Raw genomic sequence first — 10,000 nt, 5'->3', positions numbered from 1 at the left:
CAAATAATCTAAATAAAGAAAAACATATCCGTCCAAGGAATTGTCTTTTCCATGAGTGTTAGTCTAATGTTCAGGCACAGAACCCAAGGTCAGGGCTACAGAGATGTCTGGCCGACGCGTCCCGTCAGTAGGACGCTATGCATCACATGATAGGTGTGTTGGCAACATGAGAGCTCCTTTAAAATCGATTATGTATATTTATTTCAGCACCCGTTCTGCCGTGGTGTCGAAATATATGTAAAGTAATGGCGTTCGAACACTGTGATAGTTATCCACCGACTTGATATGAATATTTATCCTGCAGGTATTCCCTGATTACTATCGTAACACACACACACACACACACACACACACACACACACACACACACACACACACACATTATCTTCTGAAAAGGAAGACACTTGTATTTTGTTGACACAGCGGCGTCCTAAGTGCGGAAAGACGTTTGAATAAACATTCAGGGTTTTATTTTTTCTTCATCTGTATGACAGTAGATCTAACAATGGCACGTTTCGGCAACGCTTGTAGAAAAATCAGCCCAAGGCAAGCAGGGCGGTGTCAGGAACCATGCAGAAGCTCTTTCCGAAGCTTCACTCCTTGAGAGCGGAGAGAACAATCCTTTCCGGCTCGGCATGGATCCTCCCCTCACCGGAAGCGCTCAAAGGAAGTCACTAGGGGAAGGGAGAGTCGCCAGAGGAAGGGAGGGAAGCAGAACGGTAAGGATTTCCTTCAGTGATCAGTTATACTTTCGAATCCAATTAGCTGTCAAATGGATTACAGATTATTGTAAATTCGGAGAAGTACGTATCTAAGTAATTATTATAAAACAAAGATGTTGTAATGAAAAAAGTACACTTTCTTCACTTCCTTATAACAAACTCGTGTGTCTTCAGCAGGGATCAAGTTGTTATGTGACGCCGAGAATCTTAAGAGTTTTATTTGGGAGAGTCACGTTATATGACCTCAATAACCTGTGGGAGTGGGGCGGCCAATATGCTCTGGGCACGTATACGTGTGTGCGGGAGGCTTTCGAGCACGTTATTGGCGGCGGGAGCGTCACGTTTATGGCTCCGGCCGTGGGTCCTCTTTCATTACTTGCGGCTGATGCTGACCTCGCTGCGGCTCCCCGCCCGCACGGCGACTCGGCGGTTTATCCGGGTCTAAAATTATTTCTTTAGATCATTCACATAATTGGAGTTATTTTTTAATCTTTAATAGAAAATTTCCTGGGTGTTGAAATAACCAGTTTTTATAGATGTGTGGATGCAGAATTTTGTCATTTGAACTGTCACATATGTATGATCACAAGTGAAGATTTGCATGCACCTCTGAGGATTGGACCTTAACGATTCATAATAACATATCCATTTCATAAGATATACAACAGGACGTTCCATACTGAAATCGATACTGTGTATTACGCTTGAAACCCTATATTATGTTGTAAAGTGTAGCAGCAGCAGCAGCAGCAGAAGTAGTAGTAATGATAGAAATAGTAGTAGTAGTAGTAGTAGTAGTAGTAGTGGTAGTAGTAGCAGTAGTAGTAGAAGAAGAAGAAGCGGTATAGACGTTGTTACGCACGTTCGATCAATATACTGTGACGTGAAAGCGTTACTGCAGGCACGCCAAAGGTTCATTCCGTGTTGCGGAAAGAACAGGCGTCATAGTGAGTGAGGGAGCTGACATCGGGTTGAGGAAAAGGGCTGACATGAGGATGAGTGAAAGGTGACGTCAGGATGAGTGGGAGCTGACCTCAGAATGAGGAAAAGGAATGACGTCAGGATGAGTGAGAGGTGACGTCGTGATGAGTAGGAGCTGACGTCAAGGTGAAGGAAAAAGATGACGTCTGGATGAGGAAAAGGAATGACATCAGGTTCAGTGAGAGCTAACGTCGTGATGAGTAGGACCTGACGTCAAGGTGAGGGAAAAAGATGACGTCAGGATGAGGAAAAGGAATGACATCAGGTTCAGTGAGAGCTAGCGTCAGGAGTAAGGTAAAGAGCTGAGTTAACCCTATCCAATCCGAGGGGGGACAAATCTGGCCTCCCCTCAAGCACTTCGATCAAAACGATACTTTTTTTTTTTTAACTTTCCACTAGCTTCTTTTAACTCATTATTCATTATTGTTTTACACTATTGATTCGGTACCAGTACTTAGTGTTCATGAGCGTTATCGTTGTTTAGATAAATGAGTACGATGCGAGGTGTTACGAGCGCGAAAATTTGAAAACGTAGGATCGAATAGAGTTAAAGGAGAGAAGGCTAACGTCAGGAAGAGAGGAAGAGCTTTCGCCAGTTGTGGAAAAGAGCTGATGTCAGGGAGAGGAAAATTTAGTCCAATGTTGAGGAATAAAGTTGACAGAGTGAGCGAACAGATTAACGTTAGGCTGAAGAGGAGAAAGCTGACATCCACGAGGCAGAGAAAGGACAGACGACACGGTTAAAAGAAAAAAGAAAAGCTGAAATCAGAGCGAGGAAATAAATTACGTTAGGTTGACGCAGAGAGAGAGAGAGAGAGAGAGAGAGAGAGAGAGAGAGAGAGGATATGTGAATAGCGGAGGAGAATCACCTATAGGGAGTCTTCAAGGGCAGGATTAGAGCTGGTTGCCGTGTTCGCGCATCCTCGGGTTATCGTCTCTTCATTTGCACGAGTGTACCATTAGTGCAGTTTTCTGTGGTTCCAAGCACGATGGGGGATCGATAGAGGCGGGGCGGCTGCAAGGAGGAGGAGGAGGAGGAGGAAGAGGAGGAAGAAGAAAAGGAAGAGGAAGAAGAGGTGATGGAAGAAGTAAAAAAAAAAAAAAAGAATCGCCTTGCGCCACACACACACACACACACACACACACACACACACACACACACACACACACAAGTTAAGCATGACCCCAGTGGACCAGGAAGAGTAATACTGTTTGTTGTTTCATTACAGTCGACCTCTCCTCCTCCGGCCTGAATGACGCCCCTTTCCCCCCCCCTCCATTTCCCTTCCAAGACGCCCCTTCCTATTCCCCTCCATTGCCCTGCCTCTTTCTCTCCCCTCCTGCTCTCTTTCTCTCTCCCCGTGCCGTCGTGTTTGTTTGTTCTTCGTTCATTCTCCACTGGTTTCCTTTACTCAGTTTTGTTTTCGTTCCGCTTTTCCGCTGATGGGATTGAGCTGTGATGCGCCAAGACGCCTCGGACTAAAGGGGGGTTGGTTTTGCATCCCGTCGCTCTCGTATAACTGATTCCCTTCCAAGCTTTTAATAAAGGCCGTATTACTAAATATTTCGTCGTCCAAGAACACATATTTGACAAGGCTTTCGTAGGAGTTTTGGGCATTTCCAGGAGTAGTTTTATGACCTGATGGTAGTTTTTCCCTTCTTCTGTGCCATGAACATAAAGAAACACTCATTAAAACTCAATTGCCTCCCTCTTTGACCTTTAGAAATAGTTGATGTTAGAAGCGAAAGTGTCTTATAATACCAATAAGACTCATGTGATCATTATTGTTATTATTTCACCCTTCACCATTTTTTTTTTTTTTTTAAGATTAAACTTGATCGCATGATGGAGGATATTATTTAGAGGCAGCGGGAAAATTATCTTTAATGCCGATTTTGTGTGACTAAACTTGGCTTCAAAAGGATCTGGCAGGCGCTCAGAGACATGCAAGAACAGAGACTCACAAACTCTTGGGGTTCGTGCACGCCTCCAGAGCAGACGGTTACCCTGCGGCCCCTTCCTCGCCTCCCTGACACTTTTACAGCTTTCATGTTCAGATACGGGACCGCTGCGTTGGCTTTTCCACGAGAACAGTGTGTGTAGGAACATGCAGGCCGTGCGCCGTGTGTCAGCAGGGGTGATGCATGGGCTCTGGGGTCGTACGAGTTGCAGGACGCAGGACAAGACTGTATGGCCTGCAGTAAGATTACCTCCCTGCGCTCTTGCCTGTCTTTCCACCCCACGGAAGTTCAGTTTACCCTCTCTGATAGTCTACATTTTTGCTCCTGTCTTGAAGCTGCTGTGCTCCTGAGACTCGTGCGCGCGTGTATATATGTATGTATGCGTTTTATAGGGATGTGGGGTTTTTTTTCATACACTTCCATGTGAAATGTAATATTGTATGCAAGCACGCCTGTATGTACGTTTATTTCTGCGCGCGTGTAAGCTTTGGACCCGTGTCTGTTTCACTTTAGTTTCGGTGTTGATGTCTGTGTAACGGCTGCGCATTGTGGTGCTCGGTGAAGGTAATGTGTGTTGTTGTAACCGGTTTTGCTCTTCATCGCTGTTGTTATTAGTGGTGCTGTTATTGACACTTCTGTTGTTTGTTGCTGTTGTTCTTATTGTTGCTGCTGTTATTGTCTGGTACGAGAACATCAAACATTTCAGAGAGCAACAAACAAGAGTTATTAATCTATGTTTGTACAGAACGCGGAAAACTCCCGTCGCACAATGTATCATTTTGACACTCTATTTTTGATGTGTATTCCAACAAAGGCAGCAAGTTCTGTGCGGCAGGAACGATGGTGCGTCACTGGGGTCATTACATCGGTCTTCACCTCCCCTCTTTCCGCTTCCTCTTCCCTTTTTTCCCTACTATGTCCCCTCACATCTAAATGCCCGTGAACTCCTTTCTTCTCCCCCATATCAAGTGCTTTCCTCCCCACCTCTCCGCCACCCCTCCCTGTCTCCCGTTTGTCCTCTTACATCTTTAGTCAGGGAATCCTATGCTGTCGCCCTTCACCACCACCGTCCGAACCCCCCGGCAGGCACTAACACGACGGCGAGGTGACCGACGGCGCTTGTGATGCGGACAGGGGCTGAAGGATAGAGAAAAAAAAAAGAAGCGCTCTCTCTCTCTCTCTCTCTCTCTCTCTCTCATATTAATTAAATTCATACCATTCTAAAAAGCGTGCGGAGTAAGGTCTCGGAGTGAGCGTATAACACCCACACACCCCGGACAGCTTGGGGCCAGTCAGGAGCAGTCCAGTGTGAGGGACTCCTCCCCGCCGCCATCCCTGGATACACGCAACAGTAATATCTGTCGCACATGTTCCCCAGGGTCTGCTCATTACAGGGGGAAACAAATACAAACAGCTCAACTCGATACGGGGATTGGAGTTTGTCAGTGCGGCGCCGCCCGGTTAGACACGAGAAACGCTCTCTTCCTCCTTAGCGTTCCCGCAGCCCACGCTGTGGCCATCGGAACCTTCCCTTGCCCCATTCATGGCGGCAGGGACGCGCCGGCACCCCAACAACCCAGACTGTCGCTGCCGCAGCCACGCCTGCTGCCACATTTCGTGCATGGAGCACTGCAGCACACCGCCGCGGCCGTGTGCTTGGGTACAAACGAATTCCAATTTTATCCTGAATGCATTAACTATTTTCCTTGCGTTACATATCATTAATAATATATTCCGACTTTATTAATACTTACGTTGGTTTATATTATCTTTATATTGTTGATTGTTATTATCACAATAAAAAAAATATAAGTAGCAGCAGCAATAGCAGCAGTAGTAGCAGCATTACCAGCAGCAGCTAAAGCAACAGTCGCAGTGGCGGCAGTAGCAAAAATATAAATACTAGAATAGTGATACTGATACAAGTGGAAAAAATTGTATACAAGGAAAACTTAGTTATTGTGGACAATCACATAACGTCGTGGACGTGATGCCCTCCACGCAGGTGAACTTCTGCCAAAGGCCACGAGGACACGCCTGTAATCCTTCAAGGGGATGGGTCACCCGCGCCGCCACTCCAAAGATCAGACAGACGTTGAGGGCGATTCTTCCTGCACCGGAGCGTCTACCTAGGCCGAGTTGGAAACGAAAACAGAAACAACTTTAGTTGAGTAAATTATGAACCACTATGGATCCAATGAGTCAGTGGAAGACTGATTGCGTCCTCCATTAATCAATGCTACTAATAATTACATTTTTTTGTTATCACTGTTATTACCCTGTCCTGTCGCGGTGCAGACTAAAAAAGGGATGGAAAGGGAGCATATGACTCGTGGCCGCTGCTTAATCTCCCTTTCCTCATGGTTCATTCATTAAGCTTCAGTAAAGCAGAACAACCCTACCTTGTCCAGACCACATCGGGAACACCATTTCGATTGTACGTTTCTGTCAACTCACCAGAAGATCGTTGGGCCTCAAGACGGGCAGCCTCGGTAACAGCCACAAACAGCCAACAGTGAAACGTACAGACAAACATAGCAATAAATCCCCCTATTCGACTCGCCTCTGCCGTTGTTTCTTGGCGGGTGGTGGGAGGCTAGCGGCGAGAACACAGCCATTGTAGGCGAGGGGTCGAGGGGGGCGAGGGATCGACGGCCCTGACACAGCACGGGAGGGGCAGCCAGCCAGCCAGCCTTCCTGTTGGACTCAGGGACGCGTTATTGGGAAAGCCGTAAATATTATCAGTGATCGTAATAGTGGAAGTCACAGAAAGAGGAGGAGGAGGAGGAGGAAGAGGAGGAGGAAAAAGAAAAAGAGATAATTAAATTGTACCAGTATCAGTAGTAGTAGTAGTAGTAGTAGTAGTAGTAGTAGTAGTAGTAGTAGCAGTAGTAGTAGTAGTAGTAGTAGTAGTAGTAGTAGTAGTAGTAGTAGTAGTAGTAGTTTTTTTGTCTTATTGCAGTTGTCCTTTTGCTGTTGTTGTTGTTGTTGTTTTCTGTCCCGTTGCGTGTAATATGACGAGATGGGAAGACTGATAACATGATTACCAAGAGCAAAAAGAATAAAGAGCTCAACATCAATAAGCTCTGTGTTTAATGAAAAAAGCATAAATAAAAAGTTGTGCTCGGGACGACACGCGACACACACACACACACACACACACACACACACACACACACACACACACACACACACACACACCTGCCCAGCTACCTGTACGTGATTCGGTGTTCGCTTTGAGACTGTTGACATTTTATTGACAAGGTGAAGGAGGAGGAAGTACAAAAAAAGAGAGGATGGAGAGGAGGTGGAGGAGGAGGAGGAGGAGGAGGCGGAGGAGGAAGAGCGAGAGGAGGAGCTGAAGGAGAATAAAGAGGAGGAAGAGGATATTGATGATGACGAGGAGTAGGAGGAGGAGGAGGAGGAGGAGGAAGAGAAAGACTTGGTGAAAATGCGTGAGGTAGTGGAAGTGAAGGAGGAAGAGAGGGAGAAAGGAGAAAAGATGAGGAGGAGGAAAAGGAAAAGAAAGAGGAGAAGGAAAGCAGCAAAAAGAGAAGGTGGAGAAGCAGGCGGAGGAGGAGGAGGAGAAGAGAAAGACCAGAAAAAGGAGGAGGAGGTGGAGGAGGAGGTGGAAAAGTATGAGGCAGAAGAGGTGGAGAAGTAAGTAATAAGAGGAGAAAGAGATGAAGAAAGACAGGGAGGAAGACGAAGATGATGATAATGAAGAAAATGAGAAGGAGGTGGAGGAGGAGCAGCAGAACGGGAAGAAGGACTAGTAAAAGGGGGAGGCGGAGGCAAGGATATGAGGAAGGATTCAAGGTCGATCCAGCCTTGTTTTCTTCACAGAGGGAGGCGGCGGCGGCGGTGGCGGAGTCGGCGTCGGGGGACACGAGAGGTCGAGCTCATTATCGCCGGCCGGGCCTCATCACGGCGGGTGTTTGGGATGTTTCTCGCGCTTTTGCAGACTTTTTAAAGGAAGCAACACACTCAAATTTCGCATGCAAAGTTGGGGGGGTAGTTGAATATTAACTTTCCTCACATTCGCTCGAGGTAAATCACTTCCGATGTGCGATTATGGGAGGGAAAACGATTACACTATTTACTCATTTTGTTTTCTGAAAGTACCGCGTCCTCGATATTTTTGAGAGAAGCGCGGAGAGCGAAGGGACGTGGGAGCGTGTCCGAGGGTTTGTGCGTCGGGTGAAATGAGGCTAACTATTGATCTATCCGCCTTAAATTAGAAGCTAACACGGTTCATTCCGGCACTAAGACGAGCTAGGCGTGACGAATGGAGGCCACGCGTGAAGGAAACAGCGGGAAAAGAATCGTGGAGGAGGACGGGAAAGAGGATCGAAAGAGTAGAAAGAAAGAAAAGAGAGAAGAAAAGAGAAGCAGGAGGAAGGAAGCAGGAAAGAAAGGAGGAAAAGACGGGAAGAGAAGCTTGACACCATGGAGGAGGAAGTGAAAGAGGATAGGAAGAGAGGAAGAAAGGCAGAGAGGATAGGAAGCGTAAAGGAAACAAAGGAGAGGGTAAAAGGCAGCAGGAAAAGGGAAAAGGTGGTAGTGCATTGAGGAAAAAAACAAAAGGGGGGAGGCAAAGCGGATGGGAAGAGAAAAAAGAACAAAAAAGGGAAAGAAAAAAGCATGGCAGGAAAAAGGAAAATGAAGGCAGGGCTTTGATGAGGGTGGTGGTGTTGATGGTGATGGAGGTTGTAGTGGTGGTCGTGACGGAGAAATAAAAGAAGGAAAAATGGGAAGAGGAGGAGGAGGAGGAGAGGGAGGAAGAGACTGGAGATGGGGAGGAAGAGAAGGAGGAGGAGGAAAGGCGCGGAGAAATAGGAGAACAGAGACGATTACCTGAAGAAGAAGGAGGAAGGAAAGCAGAAGAAGGAGAAAAAGAAGAAAAAGAAGGAGAAGACGAAGAAGAAGAAGAAAAAGAAGAAGTAGAAAAAAGAAGAAGAAAAAGAAGAAGAAGAAGAAGAAGAAAAAGAAGAAGAAGAAGAATTTGATGATGATGATGAGAGAGTTATTGGAAAAATTGCATGATGAACGAGACGGGAAAGGATAGAAGTGGGGAGAAGGAAGAGGAGAAAGGAGGTTGAGGTTGAGGCAGAGGAAGACAAGGTAGAGAAGGAAGGGGAGGAAGAGGGAAGGCGATGGGTTGAAGAAAGGAAAAATGACTGATTGATTTATGAAGATTAGAGTATCATGCTCCTCTAATGGTGAAGAGGAAGAGGGAGTATTGAAACAGGAAGAAGCCGGGAGAGAAAAGGAGGACGGGGTAGCAAGGGAGGTGACGAGCAGGAGGTGGTGGTGGTGGTGGTGGTGGTGCAGCACGTAACAAATGATTCACGTGGTGCCGTAACGGGCGGGGGCGGCGACACACTCCCAGCCCGCGGATCCTGGCCCTCTGCCAACTCTGAAGGGCCAGGAAGTGCCCCTCCCACCGACACTGCAACTTTAACGTTCTCTGTCAAACTTTTCCCCGGCGCGAGGGACAAACGATTCATCTCGAGGATCACGTACATAAAGGAGCACCGCCATGGGCTCCTAATTGTCAACACATGCCACTCAATGACACGAAATTGAGGGTGTTTGACCTTGGGAGTCCACCCTGGCTTAGGCAAAGAGGGTAACTATTCTCAGGTAATTACAAGCAGTCCGCCACAAGCAGCCTCGTTCCCCGTGCCATCCATCGCCCTAACAACGTCGGATGAGCGCTAATCCCAGACGTTGTTTTCCTCCACTTACTGAAGACAGGCTTGAAGATTTATGGCGCACACGTTTAGAAACATTCCTTTTATCATTCTTCACAAAAAATTCGGATTTTGCCGTTAAAAAGCAAAAGCAACCTCTGTACATTAAGGGTTAACAATGGAAGTTTATGGATGAATCAAAACACTTTCATTAGGAAGGCGAACGAAGAATGCATGACAGTAATGTGTAGGAGACCGTGGAGACCGCCGGGACCTCGGAGGCGAGTTAAGGAAGGAAGTTAGGAAGTTCATTAAGCAATTTCTTTCTTTAATGACGGCAGGAACTTGCATCATAATGGACACTAATAGACGAGGGTGGCGACGCGAGGATAGGCGCTGATGAAACAAACAGACTCAAGTCCCAGTGTGCATATCCCGGCTACGGACTAAAGGGGACCCCGCCGAGGCCCCGCAGGACGGATGCCGCGGCGCACCTCCATAAATAACGCTGCGCCTCCCGTTATTTTTACGGTAAAAGAGACAGACTAAAGGGTGGGCGAATAATCGAAAAAAAATGCCCTCAAAATTGCTGTTGGTGCTCTCTCTCTCTCTCTCTCTCTCTCTCTCTCTGTATGTGTT

The 10,000-nt window shown here is 46.9% G+C and overlaps 1 protein-coding gene across 5 annotated transcripts in view; it reads right to left on the bottom strand.

The window, feature by feature from the left end:
* LOC126996398 (titin-like) overlaps nt 1-10,000 on the bottom strand; it is a 31,860-nt gene that overhangs the window by 15,244 nt on the left and 6,616 nt on the right. Inside the window, exon 2 of one of the 5 annotated variants that reach the window (XM_050856780.1) lies at nt 5,639-5,794. The exons of the other annotated variants lie outside the window; for them this stretch is intronic. The gene's annotated coding sequence lies outside the window, so the exon portion shown is untranslated. The remainder of the gene's footprint in view (nt 1-5,638; nt 5,795-10,000) is intronic. 5 annotated transcript variants of the gene reach the window in all.

The sequence above is a fragment of the Eriocheir sinensis genome, chromosome 10 (assembly GCF_024679095.1).
Source record: "Eriocheir sinensis breed Jianghai 21 chromosome 10, ASM2467909v1, whole genome shotgun sequence".
NCBI lineage: Eukaryota > Metazoa > Arthropoda > Malacostraca > Decapoda > Varunidae > Eriocheir > Eriocheir sinensis.
The sequence above is the reverse complement of the archived record's forward strand: the minus strand, read 5'-3'. Positions and strand labels throughout refer to the sequence as shown.